A 15,331-nucleotide genomic window follows, 5' to 3' on the forward strand; every position below is an offset into this window, starting at 1 on the left:
TTCTCAAAAACTGAGGGAAATACTTACGCTACATTCCTGCATCACCCTTTCCTCTTCAAGGGAAAACCAACGCATGCTCAAGAGGTAGCATGCAACACCCTCAGGTCATCCAGATGCATGAGTGGTTGCTCCACATCCGCGATGTGCAAGGTCCCAAAGGGACGGGAACTGTGGAGGCTAGGCTCGAAGCTATGGAGCATGACGTCTTCTGGTGCAAGGGGATGGTGGAGCGTGGACTCAATGCCAATTACCTCATGATCACGGACCACTCCCGTGATCTCAAGGTGGATGGCAAGACCATGAAGGACATTGTATTCACCCTCAACGAGCAAATGAACTTCCTCCAAAGCCAGATCTATGATCTCCAAAAACCATGTCTTTGAATATGAGGCGAGGTTTAAAGGTATAGTTTGGCTGCTAGTTGCAGGACCCATGAGACTCACTCCTCCTCTTATGATGGTGGACCACTGCCATGGAAATCCGAGGACAAGATCTCTTCACCACCACCTTATTCTTCATCACCAAAAGAGAATTGAGTATCGGGTATGGGCACTCCCCTTGGCTACCACCAAGCTTGGGGGAGGTGCCCCGGTATTGTTGAAGGAAATATGCCCTAGAGGCAATAATAAAGTTATTATTTATTTCCTTATTTCATGATAAATGTTTATTATTCATGCTAGAATTGTATTAACCGGAAACATAATGCATGTGTGAATACATAGACAAACATAGTGTCACTCGCATGCCTCTACTTGACTAGCTCATTGATCAAAGATGGTTAAGTTTCCTAACCATAGACATGAGTTGTTATTTGATCAATGAGATCACATCATTAGGAGAATGATGTGATTGACTTGACCCATTCGGTTAGCTTAGCACTTGATCGTTTGTTTACTGCTATTGCTTTCTTCATGACTTATACATGTTCTTATGACTATGAGATTATGCAACTCCCGAATACCGGAGGAACACTTTGTGTGCTACCAAACGTCACAACGTAACTGGGTGATTATAAAGGTGCTCTACAGGTGTCTCCAATGGTAATTGTTGAGTTGGCATAGATCAAGATTAGGATTTGTCACTCCGATCGTCGGAGAGGTATCTCAGGGCCCTCTCGGTAATACACATCACTATAAGCCTTGCAAGCATGATAACTAATGAGTTAGTTACAGGATGATGTATTATGGAACAAGTAAAGAGACTCGTCGGTAACGAGATTGAACTAGGTATTGGGATACCGACGATCAAATCTCACGCAAGTAACATACCGATGACAAGGAGAACAACGTATAGTGTTGTGCGGTTTGATCGATAAAGATCTTCGTAGAATATGTAGGAACCAATATGAGCATCCAGGTTCCGCTATTGTTTATTGACTGGAAATGTGTCTCGGTCATGTCGACATAGTTCTCGAACCCGTAGGGTCCGCACGCTTAAAGTTCTCTGACGATTGGTTTTATGAGTTTATATGTTTTGATGTACCGAAGGTAGTTCGGAGTCCCGGATGTGATCACGGACATGACAAGGAGTCTCGAATGGTCGAGACATAAAGATTTATATATTGGAAGCCTATATTTGGATATCGGAAGTGTTCCGGGTGAAATCGGGATTTTACCGGAGTACCGGGGGTTTAATGGGCCAAGATGGGCCTTAGTGGAAGAGAGGAGGGGCTGCTAGGGAAGGCCGCGCGCCCCCTCTCCCTCTAGTCCGAATTGGACAAGGAGGGGGGTGGCGCCCCCTTTCCTCCCTCTCTCCCTACTCCTTCCCTGTAACACCCCCGATGTAATTTACCTTATATGTATCCCAACTCTTGCCGTTTTCGGCACTAAGTTATTTTATTTCCTCGTTGTTGGGTTTTTGTCTCCGTGTGCTTTTGTCTTTGTCATGCATCTCATATCATGTCATCATGTGCATTGCATTTGCATACGTGTTCATCTCATGCATTCGAGCATTTTCCTCGTTGTCCGTTTTGCATTCCAGCGCTCCTACGTCCTCCGGTGGTCCTTTCTACCTCTTTTCATGTGCGGGTACTAAAAGTTTTCGGATTGGACCGAGACTTGTCATGTGGCCTTGGTTTACTACCCGTAGACCGCCCGTCAAGTTTCGTGTCATTTGCACTTGGTTTGATACTCCAACGGTTAACCGAGGGACCGAAAAGGCCTCGTGTGTGTTGCAGCCCAACACCCTTCCAAAGTGGCCCAAAACCCACCTAAACCTCTCCCATCATCTAGAGCGTTCGATCACGATTGCGTGGCCGCAAACCGCACCTCATTTGGAGCTTCCTAGCTCCCTCTACCTCTATAAATAGGTCACCCTCTCGAAATCCCGGGTCTCTTCTTCCCCAAACCCTAAAAAAATCCCTCTCCGCCGCCGGACACCGCGTCCGCCACCGCCCGCGACCACTGACGCTCCGCCACGTGTCCCCGCCAGGTCCCGCGCGCCGCCGGCTCGGGAGGCCCGCAGCGAGCCCTCCCTGGCCCGCGTTGCTCCGCCGCCGCCTTCGATCACCGCCCGCGCCTGGGAGCCGGCCCGCGCCACTGTGCCTCACCGCGCCGCCTTTCCCTCCGCCGCGCCTCGCCGGCCAGAGCAGGGCACCGCCGCCGACGCGCCTCGCCGCCCCGCGTTGCTCCGTCGCCGCGCCTCCCCGCTGCCTCTCCGACTCGCCGGTGACCGGATCCGGTGAGATCCGGCCCGGGAGAGCCTCGGGGACCCTCTTCCTCGAACTCCAGCGACTCTCCAGCCATCCACAGTGCTCGCCAGCGATGAACCTCGATCCGCGCGCAAACCCTAGATCCGGATCGATTGACTTTTTGCCCCTCTCAGTATTTTTTGCATTTTTCTGCATGCCATAACTCTGCATCCGTAGCTCTGATTCGTGCGTGTAGCATATGGAAATGTTCGTCTCGACGAGTACATCATTTCATCTCATTGCATCATTTTCACTTGATCTCATCTTGATGCCCGAAATGCTGTCGGAAGAGGGCTATGTGAGGAATATGTCAGATATGTTTCAGCAAATGGCCTATTGTCATTTTTGCCATGATTAATGTGTGCATGATATGATCCTGAGCTCTAGATGTGTTTTGTAGAATGCCATGTTATCTTTACAGAGGTGCTTACCATGTATTTTTGTGATCTATGTGGTGACTAGCACAAGCATGCAAAGTAGCTTACTCAATGATGCCGATTTCAGGGACTTCGAATTTCACTAAGTCCTTGTCGTGATATTGTTATTATGCCATATGTTCATGTTGTTTCCTAGTGATTCGTGCCTCTTTTGAGGATGATCAATAAGGATGTTTTGTTAACATTGTGGTGCTCTATCCATCCATGTCTTTGTTTGCAATTATGGAGCACCCTAGCTTGAGTCAATCGAGCTCTACTTCTGCTATAAAATGTTCCTGGCAGATTGTTGACATGTTTAGCGATTTTGCCGAGGATGTTGCTATTGATCCGTGCATGCTATGTTGTTGTTGTTCTTGCCATGTCTTATTCATGGTTGTATGCTTAGTTTGTCATGCCATGCTCTGTAGTGAGTGCATCGAGATCGTAAACATGCCTACTTGTTAACTGTTTTGCATGCTCTAGTTTTTCACTAAGTCTGAATCTGTTTATGTTTTTGCTATGTTCACATGCTTGCAATTGTATTTTCTGATCCCTTTTGGCTCATGGTAACTAAGGGACTTTTGTTATATGCTTAGAGTAGCATCATGCCATGCCTTGCTTTGCCATGATATGTTCCTGGAGCATGTAGTTTGCATGCCCTAAATATGGCTTCCTGATGATAAATTCCTGATTTGTTGTTATTTCACTAAGTCTGAAACCTGTTATCATTTGCACTTTTGCCATGCTTGTTTGAACCTGTTAATTGATATATTAGCCATAGCTCATTGTTCATCTTTTGTCAAGATTCATGAGTGAATCCCTGCAATATATTTTGTTGTCATGTTTGAGTGCTTTAGCATATTTATCTTGATGCATTTATATGGCTACTTGCTGATTATCGCAGACCGGTGCCATATTTGTTTTGCTTGCCATTTCCAATCCGTGCATCCGATTCCGGTGATCTTTATATCGATTTCAACCGAAATCACCTCACCTTTCCAGTGGCACTCTTGGATTTCCAAGTTGAGGCCAGGTTCAATCATTTCCTTTCCTAATCATGCATATGCATCGCATATCGCATCCCGCATATCATACCATGTTTGCATCATGTTGCTTGAGCATTGCACGTGGTTGATTGTGTCCCTTTTGCTTGTTGTTCTTGCTTGGGTAGAGCCGGGATACGAGTTCGTGAATGAGGAGCCCATTGAGTTCGCTTACGAGGATCAAGTCAACTCTGAGAATTTTGCAGGCGAGATGACCATACCCTCGAAATCACTTCTATATTTGCTTGCTAGATGCTCGCTCTTTTGCTATGACTATGCTACGATACCTACCAATTGCTTATCATGCCTCCCATATTGCCATGTCAAACCTCTAACCCACCATGTCTTAGCAAACCGTTGTTTGTCTATGTTACCGCTTTGCTCAGCCCCTCTTATAGCGTTGCTAGTTGCAGGTGAAGATTGGAGATCGTTCCTTGTTGGAACATGTTTATTGTTGGGATATCACAATATTATCGTGTTTATCTTAATGCACCTATATAGTTGGTAAAGGGTGGAAGGCTCGGCCTTATGCCTGGTGTTTTGTTCAACTCTTGCCGCCCTAGTTTCCGTCATATCGGTGTTATGTTCCCGGATTTTTGCATTCCTTACACGGTTGGGTTATAATGGGAACCCCTTGACAGTTCGCCTTGAATAAAACTCCTCCAGCAATGCCCAACCTTGGTTTTACCGTTTATCACCTAGCCTCTTTTCCCTTGGGTTTCTGGAGCCCAAGGGTCATCTTTATTTAAACCCCCCCTGGGCCAGTGCTCCTCTGAGTGTTGGTCCGAAATGGGCAGCCTGCGGGGCCACCTCGGGGAAACTCGAGGGTTGGTTTTACTCGTAGCTTGACCTATCTGAGTGTGCCATGAGAACGAGATATGTGCGGCTCCTATCGGGATTTGTCGGCACATTCAGGCAGTGTTGCTGGACTTGTTTTACCATTGTCGAGGATTTCTTGTAACCGGGATGCCGAGCCTGATCGGATTGTCTTGGGAGAAGGAATATCCTTCGTTGACCATGAGAGCTTGTGATGGGATAAGTTGGGACTCCCCTGCAGGGATTTGAACTTTCGAAAGCCGTGCCCGCGGTTATGGGCAGATGGGCATTTGTTAATGTCCGATTGTAGATAACCTAAAACTTAACTTAATTAAAATGCACCAACCGCGTGTGTAACCGTGATGGTCTCTTCTCGGAGGAGTTCGGCAGGTGAACACGGTGTTGGAGTAATGCTTGACGTAGTTGTTCTAGGATCACTTCTTGATCATAGTTGTTCGACCGTGCTTTTGCCTTCTCTTCTCGCTCTCTTATGCGAATAGGTTAGCCACCATATATGCTAGTCGCTTGCTGCAGCTCCACATCATACCTTTACCTTACCTATAAGCTTAAATAGTCTTGATCGCGAGGGTGCGAGATTGCTGAGTCCCCGTGACTCACAGATTACTTCCAAAACCAGATGCAGGGACCAATGATACCGCTCCAGATGATGCGCTTGAGCTCAAGTGGGAGTTCAATGAAGACTCTCGTCGTTACTATGTGTCTTTCCCAGATGATCAGTAGTGGTGCCCAGTTGGGGCGATCGGGGACTTTGTCGCATTTGGGGGTGATCTTTATTTTGGTACCGTAGTCGGACCTGAGTGTATTGGATGAATGTAATGATTTATTTATGTATTTGTGTGATGTGGCGAGTGTAAGCCAACTATGTACTTTCCCCCTTTATTTATTTACATGGGTTGTTGTGAAGATTACCTCACTTGCGACATTGCTTTCAATGCGGTTATGCCTCTAAGTCGTGCTTAGACACGTAGGAGATATAGCCGCATCGAGGGCGTTGCAAGTTGGTAATCAGAGCCTTCCCCGACCTTAGGAGCCCCTGCTTGATTGAATTGCTGGCGTTGTTGAGTCAAGAAAAAATGTTTTGAGTCATTTAGTAATTATATATTGGAGAGTCAGGAATTCTTTTTACTCCTCAGTCCCTTCGTCGCTCTGGTGAGGCATCCTGATGTAGAGTTTTGACTCTTCTCTTCTCAAAATTCACTAATTTTTTTTAGGATCATGCGGGTATCTTGGAATCATTCCGATGGTTTTGTGACGAGAACATTGTTCTTGGTGCCTCCTGTCATTTAGGGGTTGTGGCAGTGTCCCGGGGAGTTGAGCTCCGAGGTGTTGTCGTCACAATTTTATCATTGAGATTCTGGAATACCTGAGTTTCGCCGACATCGAAAATCTCTTTTATGCAGTTGTTGGTGAGATAACCTCGACGCCACCCAGTACTGGGGCGGGAGTTCGGGAGTATTTCCATAACTTGTATAACGGATGCTTTTCGAAGGTTGAGGTAAATGATTTCCGAAGGTTTCTCGGTTATGTGTTGAAGGATGGATACAACTGGATGTAGGATTTGCTAGATTTGGCTGAGATATTATGCTTCCCCTGTATCCCCAACACCTGATTGCATAACCGGAAAGGTTCGGGAGTTTCATAGGTGGGAATTCTTATAGCTCTAGTTCTTCTTCCGTGGATATTTGGTTTGGGATTGGGTAATCCTCACCAAGTATTTGATCTTGTCCGTACCTTGTTATTTTATTCTTCTACCTCTATCTAAGTGGCTTCTCAATTTATGGAAATGTGACCATTTCAATTGGAATGCATTCGTTCATTTTGTTCGGATGTGAAGACTATAAGTTGCAATTTCTATCCATTTGATTCAACTTGAATATATGTCTGTAAAGATGCTAACGGATGTCACCCTCTTCAGGATGGCTCCTGCTAAGGGCAACAATCAGAATCAGAATCAGGATCCGCCACCACCACCTCCACCTCCGGAGTCATGGCAAGCTGTGATGGCCGCTACCAATGCAAACACGCAGTTGATCATGCAAATTCTTCAAGAGCGCAACCAAGGGAATCATGGCCATGGCAACAATCAGAATCAGTTTGCTACACTCAACCAGTTCCTCGCTAACCAGCCAAAGACCTTCAGCAACTGTGTCGAGGCCTCAGACGCTGATGATTGGCTCGTGGACATATGCAAGCATTTCGAGTGCAGCAACGTCAGGCCTGAGGACTTTGTCAAGTTTGCCTCCTTCCAACTCAAAGACCAAGCTGCAGAATGGTTTCAGCAGTACAAAGATTCCAGAGGAGGCCGTGTGATTACCTGGGATGAATTCCGTCAAGACTTCAAAGCTCATCACATTCCTCAGAGTGTTGTTGAAAGCAAGCGTGAGGAATTCCGCAACCTGAAGCAAGGCACTATGTCTGTTTACCAGTACAACATCATGTTTCAGAAGCTCACCCATTTCGCTAAGCAAGACGTCCCTGACGAGAAGAGCATGATATACCAGTTCAGGGGTGGTCTCAGAGAAGAACTCCAGCTAGCTCTCCTCCTCTTTGATCCCAAGAAGTACGATGAGTTTTACAACATGGCAATGAAGCAAGAGGCTGCCCAACTGAAGTGCGATGCTTCCAACAAGAAAGTCAGAGATGCAACTCCTTATTCGTCAACTCAAGTGGCTAAGCAGCAAAAGTATTGGCTGCCTCCTCCTCCGTTCTGTCAGCCTTATCAGCAGAAGAGCAAAGGTGGCAATGGATCTTCCCACCCACCAACCCAGGCTTTCAGAACAAGACTTCGTCTCAAGCTCCAAGATCAAGTGCTCCGTATCACCGTCCGCTTTCAGAGGTCACGTGCAACAAGTGCCAACAGAAGGGTCACTATGCCAATAAATGCTTCAATCAGAGGTGTCTCCCTCCTCCTCCTCCCGTGAGATCTGCCAGCACCGTAGTGGTCAAGCATAACCCCAAGCACGCCAAGGTCAACTTGTTGAACGCAGCTCGGGCAGAGGACTCGTCAGATGTCATCATGGGTAACCTTCCTGTTAATGATGTTCCTGCAAAAGTACTTTTTGATACTGGTGCATCGCATTGTTTCATGTCAAAGCCATTTTTTTGCCAAGAATGAATTCGTTTCTTCTCATTTGGGCAAACAAAGGGATATCGTTTCTCCTGGTAAACGTTTGAGTGCAAGTTTGTAGGTTCCAGATGTTACTATCACGTTGGGCGACTATAAGTTTCTTTCTTCTCCAATGGTCCTTGGTAACTCGGATGTTGATCTTATTCTTGGAATGGATTGGCTTTCTAAGCACACGGCTCAGCTTGATTGTGCCACCAGGCAGATTCAATTGACTAATTCGTCTGAGGATGTTATTGTCTTTGCCTCTTGTGATGATACCATTCATCTATTTTCTCTCAATGAGAAGGATGAGTTGGATGCCATCTCTCAAATTCCAGTCATTTGCGAATATCAGGACGTCTTTCCAGAAGAGCTTCCAGGAATGCCTCTGCACCGGCCAGTTGAATTTGTCATCGATCTTGAGCCTGGCACGGAACCTGTTTGCAAACGTCCTTACAAACTTGGACCTAAAGAGTTGAAGGAGTTGAAGAAGCAACTCGATGAACAAGAGCGTATGGGTCTCATCCGACCTAGTTCTTCTCCGTGGGGTTGTGGAGTTCTTTTTGTGAAGAAGAAGGATAGAACGGACCGACTTTGTGTTGACTACCGTCCATTGAACAAGAAGACCATAAAGAACAAGTACCCACTTCCCAACATCAATGAGCTGTTTGAACAACTCAAAGGTGCTCAAGTATTCTCCAAGCTTGATCACCGTATGGGCTATCACCAGATTCGCATTCGTGAGCAAGATATCCCTAAGACAGCATTCAGAACAAGCTATGGTTCATATGAATACATTGTCATGTATTTTGGCCTCGTCAATGCTCCTCCGACTTTCTCTCGCATGATGAACTTCATTTTCAACCCCTACACAAATGACTTCGTCTTGGTCTACCTCGATGACATTTTGGTCTTTTCCAAGAACAAGGAAGATCATGCCAAGCATTTGCGTTTGGTGCTGGATAAGCTCAGAGAACATCAGTTCTATGCCAAGTTTTCAAAGTGCGAGTTTTGGCTCGATGAGGTTCTCTACCTTGGGCATATCATCTCTGCCAAGGGCATAGCGGTGAATCCTGAGAAGGTGTCTGCAATTGTGAATTGGGAACCACCTCAGAACGTGAAGCAACTCCACAGTTTCCTTGGGCTCGCAAGCTATTGTCGAAGGTTCGTGAGAACTTCTCAAAGATCGCGAAGCCTCTTTCCAACCTTCTCCAGAAGCACGTCAAGTACATTTGGTCTCCTGAATGTGACATCACTTTCAACACCCTGAAAGAGAAGTTAGTCACTGCTCCAGTTCTGACTCCTCCTGATGAATCCAAACCGTTCGAGGTCTTCTGTGATGCCTCTCTTCAAGGTCTTGGTGCAGTGTTGATGCAAGAGAAGAAAGTTGTGGCCTATACTTCTCGCCAGTTGAAGCCAAATGAAAAGAACTACCCCACTCACGATCTCGAGTTGGCGGCAATTGTTCATGCTCTTTTAACTTGGAGACATCTCTTATTAGGAAGAAAAGTGGACATCTTCACTGACCACAAGAGTCTCAAGTACATCTTCACTCAGCCTAATCTCAACCTCACGCAGACTCGTTGGGTCGAAATGATTCAAGAGTATAATCCGAGTATCGAATATACTCCAGGCAAGGCCAATGTAATTGCTGCCGCATTGAGCAGGAAGGCTTACTGCAACAGTTTGATTCTCAAGCCTTACCAACCCGAGCTTTGTGAAGCTTTCCGCAAACTCAATCTGCAAGTTGTTCCTCAAGGATTTCTGGCCAACCTCCAAGTCTCTCCTACTTTGGAAGATCAGATTCGCGAGGCTCAACTTCTTGATGCTATGGTGAAGAAGGTGAAGATTAGGATTGCCAAGAGTCAACCCAAGTACAAGTGCTATCGCCTTGATGACAAGGATACTCTTTTCTTCGAGGATCGCATTGTTGTGCCTAAAGGTGATCTTCGCAAAGTCATTATGAACGAGGCTCACAATTCACTCCTCACTATCCACCCTGGTAGTACAAAGATGTAGTAGGACCTCAAGCAGTCGTATTGGTGGACTCGAATGAAGCGCGAGATTGCTCAGTTCGTTAATGAATGTGATGTCTGCAGAAGAGTGAAGGCAGAACACCAACGACCAGCTGGTCTCCTCCAACCTCTTGCCATTCCAGAATGGAAGTTTGACCACATTGAGATGGACTTCGTGACTGGATTTCCAAAGTCCAAGCGTGGCAATGATGCTATATTCGTTGTCATCGACAAACTCACTAAAGCGGCTCACTTTATGCCTATCAAAGAATCTATCACAGCAGCTCAATTAGCAGAGCTATATACCTCCCGGATTGTCTCCTTGCACAGCATTCCGCAGTTGATTTCTTCAGATCGTGGCAGCATCTTCACTCGAAGTTTTGGGATTCTTTTCAGAAAGCCATGGGCACCAACATCCGTTTCAGCACATCTTTTCATCCTCAAACTAGTGGCCAAGTTGAGCGTGTCAATCAGATTCTTGAAGATATGCTCAGGGCTTGCGTTATCTCTTTCGGTATGAAGTGGGAAGATTGTCTTCCATATGCTGAGTTTTCCTACAATAACAGCAAGGCCCCATTTGAAATTCTCTATGGTGGGAAGTGTCGTACTCCTCTTAACTGGTCAGAGACTGGTGAACGTCAACTTCTTGGAATTGACTTGATCACAGAGGCAGAAGAGATGTGCAAAGTCATTCGTGATAACCTCAAAGCAGCGCCATCGCGCCAGAAGAGCTACTATGATAGTAAGCATCGTGATTTGGCTTTCAAGATCGGAGACCATGTTTACCTCTACGTCTCTCTAATTAAAGGTACTCATCGCTTCGGTATCAAGGGGAAGCTTGCCCCTAGATACGTTGGTCCTTTCAAGATCATCAACAAAAGAGGCGATCTCACCTATCAACTTGAGCTTCCCTCCAACTTTGCAAACGTGCACGACGTGTTTCATGTCTCTCAGCTCCGCAAGTGCTTCAAGACCCCTGACCGCACCGTCAACTTCGAAGACATTGATCTCCAAGAAGACCTTCCTTATCGTGAGCACCCCGTTGCTATCCCTGAAGAAACTGAGCGCAAGACTCGCAACAAGTCAATCAAATTCCTCAAAGTCAAGTGGTCACATCATTCCGACCGTGAAGCCACCTGGGAACGCGAGGATCACCTCCGTTCTGAGTACCTCGGAGTTTTTCCAGTCCTAGATCTCTGGACGAGATCCTTTCGTAGTGGTGGAGTGTTGTAACACCCCCGATGTAATTTACCTTATATGTATCCCAACTCTTGCCGTTACCGGCACTAAGTTATTTTATTTCCTCGTTGTTGGGTTTTTGTCTCCGTGTGCTTTTGTCTTTTTCATGCATCTCATATCATGTCATCATGTGCATTGCATTTGCATATGTGTTCGTCTCATGCATTCGAGCATTTTCCCCATTGTCCGTTCTGCATTCCGGCGCTCCTACATCCTCCGGTGGTCCTTTCTACCTCTTTTCATGTGAGGGTACTAAACGTTTTCAGATTGGACCGAGACTTGTCATGCGGCCTTGGTTTACTACCCATAGACTGCCTGTCAAGTTTCGTGCCATTTGGACTTCGTTTGATACTCCAACAGTTAACCGAGAGACCGAAAAGGCCTCGTGTGTGTTGCAGCCCAGCACCCTTCCAAAGTGGCCCGGAACCCACCTAAACCTCTCCCATCATCTAGAGCATTCTATCACGATCGTGTGGCCGCAAATCGCACCTCATTTGGAGCTTCCTAGCTCCCTCTACCTCTATAAATAGGTCACCCTCTCGAAATCCCGGGTCTCTTCTTCCCCAAACCCTAAAAAATCCCTCTCCGCCGCCAGACATGTCCGCCGTGCCGGACACCGCATCTGCCGCCACGCGCGACCAATGACGCTCCGCCATGTGTCCCCGCCAGGTCCCGCGCGCCGCCGGCCTGGAGGCCCGCAGCGAGCCCTCCCTGGCCCGCGTTGCTCCGCCGCCGCCTTCGATCGCCGCCCGCGCCTGGGAGCCGGCCCGCGCCACTGTGCCTCGCCGCGCCGCCTCTCCCTCCGTTGCGCCTCGCCGGCCGGAGCAGGGCGCCGCCACCGACGCACCTCGCCGCCCCACGTTGCTCCATCGCGGCGCATCCCGCCGCCTCTCCGACTCGCCGGTGACCGGATCCGGCAAGATCCGGCCCGGGAGAGCCTCGGGGACCCTCTTCCTCGAACTCCGATGACTCTCCGGCCGTCCACAGTGCTCGCCGGCGACGAACCTCGATCCGCGCGCTAACCCTAGATCCGGATCGGTCGACTTTTTGCCCCTCTCGGTATTTTTTTTCATTTTTCTACATGCCATAACTCTGCATCCGTAGCTCCGATTCGTGCGTGTAGCATATGGAAATGTTCGTCTCGACGAGTACATCATTTCATCTCATTGCATCATTTTCACTTGAGCTCATCTTGATGCCCGAAATGCTGTCGGAAGAGGGCTATGTGAGGAATATGTCAGATCTGTTTCAGCAAATGGCCTATTGTCATTTTTGCCATGATTAATGTGTGCATGATATGATCCTGAGCTCTAGATGTGTTTTGTAGAATGCCATGTTATCTTTACATAGGTGCTTACCATGTATTTTTGTGATCTATGTGGTGACTAGCACAAGCATGCAAAGTAGCTTACTCAATGATGCCGATTTCAGGGACTTAGAAATTCACTAAGTCCTTGTCCTGATATTGTTATTATGCCATATGTTCATGTTGTTTCCTAGTGATTCGTGCCTCTTTTGAGGATAATTAGTAAGGATGTTTTGTTAACATTGTGGTGCTCTATCCATCCATGTCTTTGTTTGCAATTATGGAGCACCCTAGCTTGAGTCAATCGAGCTCTACTTCTGCTATAAAATGTTCCTGGTAGATTGTTGACATGTTTAGCGATTTTGCCGAGGATGTTGCTATTGATCCGTGCATGCTATGTTGTTGTTCTTGCCATGTATACCTTCTATGCAATGTCTTCTTCATGGGTGTATGCTTAGTTTGTCATGCCATGCTCTGTAGTTAGTGCATCGAGCTCGTAAACATGCGTACTTGTTAACTGTTTTGCATGCTCCAGTTTTTCACTAAGTCTGAATCTGTTTATGTTTTTGCTATGTTCACATGCTTGCAATTGTATTTTCTGATCCCTTTTGGCTCATGGTCACTAAGGGACTTTTGTTATATGCTTAGAGTAGCTTGATGCCATGCCTTGATTTGCCATGATATGTTCCTGGAGCATATAGTTTTCATGCTCTAAAGATGGCTTCCTGATGATAAATTCCTGATTTGTTGTTATTTCACAAAGTCTGAAACCTGTTATCATTTGCACTTTTGCCATGCTTGTTTGAACCTGTTAATGGATGAATTAGCCATAGCTCATTGTTCATCTTTTGTCAAGATTCATGAGTGGATCCCTGCCATGTATTTGGTTGTCATGTTTGAGTGCTTTAGCATATTTATATTGATGCATTTATATGGCTACTTGCTGATTATCGCAGACCAGTGCCATATTTGTTTTGCTTGCCATTTCCAAACCGTGCATCCGATTCCGGTGATCTTTATATCGATTTCAACCGAACTCACCTCACCTTTCCAGTGGCACTCTTGGATTTCCAAGTTGAGGCCAGGTTCAATCATTTCCTTTCCAAATCATGCATATGCATCGCATATCGCATCCCGCATATCATACAATATTTGCATCATGTTGCTTGAGCATTGCACGTGGATGATTGTGTCCCTTTTCCTTGTTGTTCTTGCTTGGGTAGAGCCGGGAGACGAGTTCGTGAATGAGGAGCCCATTGAGTTCTCTTACGAGGATCAAGTCAACTCTGAGAATTTTGCAGGCAAGATGACCATACCCTCGAAATCACTTCTATCTTTGCTTGCTAGATGCTCGCTCTTTTGCTATGACTATGCTACGATACCTACCAATTGCTTATCATGCCTCCCATATTGCCATGTCAAACCTTTAACCCACCATGTCCTAGCAAACCGTTGTTTGGCTATGTTACCGCTTTGCTCAGCCCCTCTTATAGCGTTGCTAGTTGTAGGTGAAGATTGGAGATCGTTCCTTGTTGGAACATGTTTATTGTTGGGATATCACAATATTATCGTGTTTATCTTAATGCACCTATATACTTGGTAAAGGGTGGAAGGCTCGGCCTTATGCCTGGTGTTTTGTTCCACTCTTGCCGCCCTAGTTTCCGTCATATCGGTGTTATGTTCCCAGATTTTTGCATTCCTTACACGGTTGGGTTATAATGGGAACCCCTTGACAGTTCGCCTTGAATAAAACTCCTCTAGCAATGCCCAACCTTGGTTTTACCATTTGCCACCTAGCCTCTTTTCCCTTGGGTTTCCGAAGCCCAAGGGTCATCTTTATTTAAACCCCCCCTGGGCCAGTGCTCCTTTGAGTGTTGGTCCGAAATGGGCAGCCTGCGGGGCCACCTCGGGGAAACTCGAGGGTTGGTTTTACTTGTAGCTTGACCTATCTGAGTGTGCCATGAGAACGAGATATGTGCAGCTCCTATCGGGATTTGTCGGTACATTCGGGCGGTGTTGCTGGACTTGTTTTACCATTGTCGAGGATGTCTTGTAACCGGGATGCCGAGCCTGATCGGATTGTCTTGGGAGAAGGAATATCCTCCGTTGACCATGAAAGCTTGTGATGGGCTAAGTTGGGACTCCCCTGCAGGGATTTGAACTTTCGAAAGCCGTCCCCACGGTTATGGGCAGATGGGCATTTGTTAATGTCCGGTTATAGATAACCTGAAACTTAACTTAATTAAAATGCACCAACCGCGTGTGTAACCGTGATGGTCTCTTCTCGGAGGAGTCCGGGAGGTGAACATGGTGTTGGAGTAATGCTTGACGTAGTTGTTCTAGGATCACTTCTTGATCATAGTTGTTCGACCGTGCTTTTGCCTTCTCTTCTCGCTCTCTTTTGCGAATAGGTTAGCCACCATATATGCTAGTCGCTTGCTGCAGCTCCACATCATACCTTTACCTTACCTATAAGCTTAAATAGTCTTGATCGCGAGGGTGCGAGATTGCTGAGTCCCCGTGACTCACAGATTACTTCCAAAACCAGATGCAGGGACCGATGATACCGCTCCAGACGATGCGCTTGAGCTCAAGTGGGAGTTCGATGAAGACTCTCGTCTTTACTATGTGTCTTTCCTAGATCATCAGTAGTGGTGCCCAGTTGGGGCGATCGGGGACT

This window comes from Triticum urartu, chromosome 2A (assembly GCF_056163025.1).
Source record: "Triticum urartu cultivar PI428250 chromosome 2A, HENAU_Tu73, whole genome shotgun sequence".
In the NCBI taxonomy this organism is placed as follows: Eukaryota; Viridiplantae; Streptophyta; class Magnoliopsida; order Poales; family Poaceae; genus Triticum; species Triticum urartu.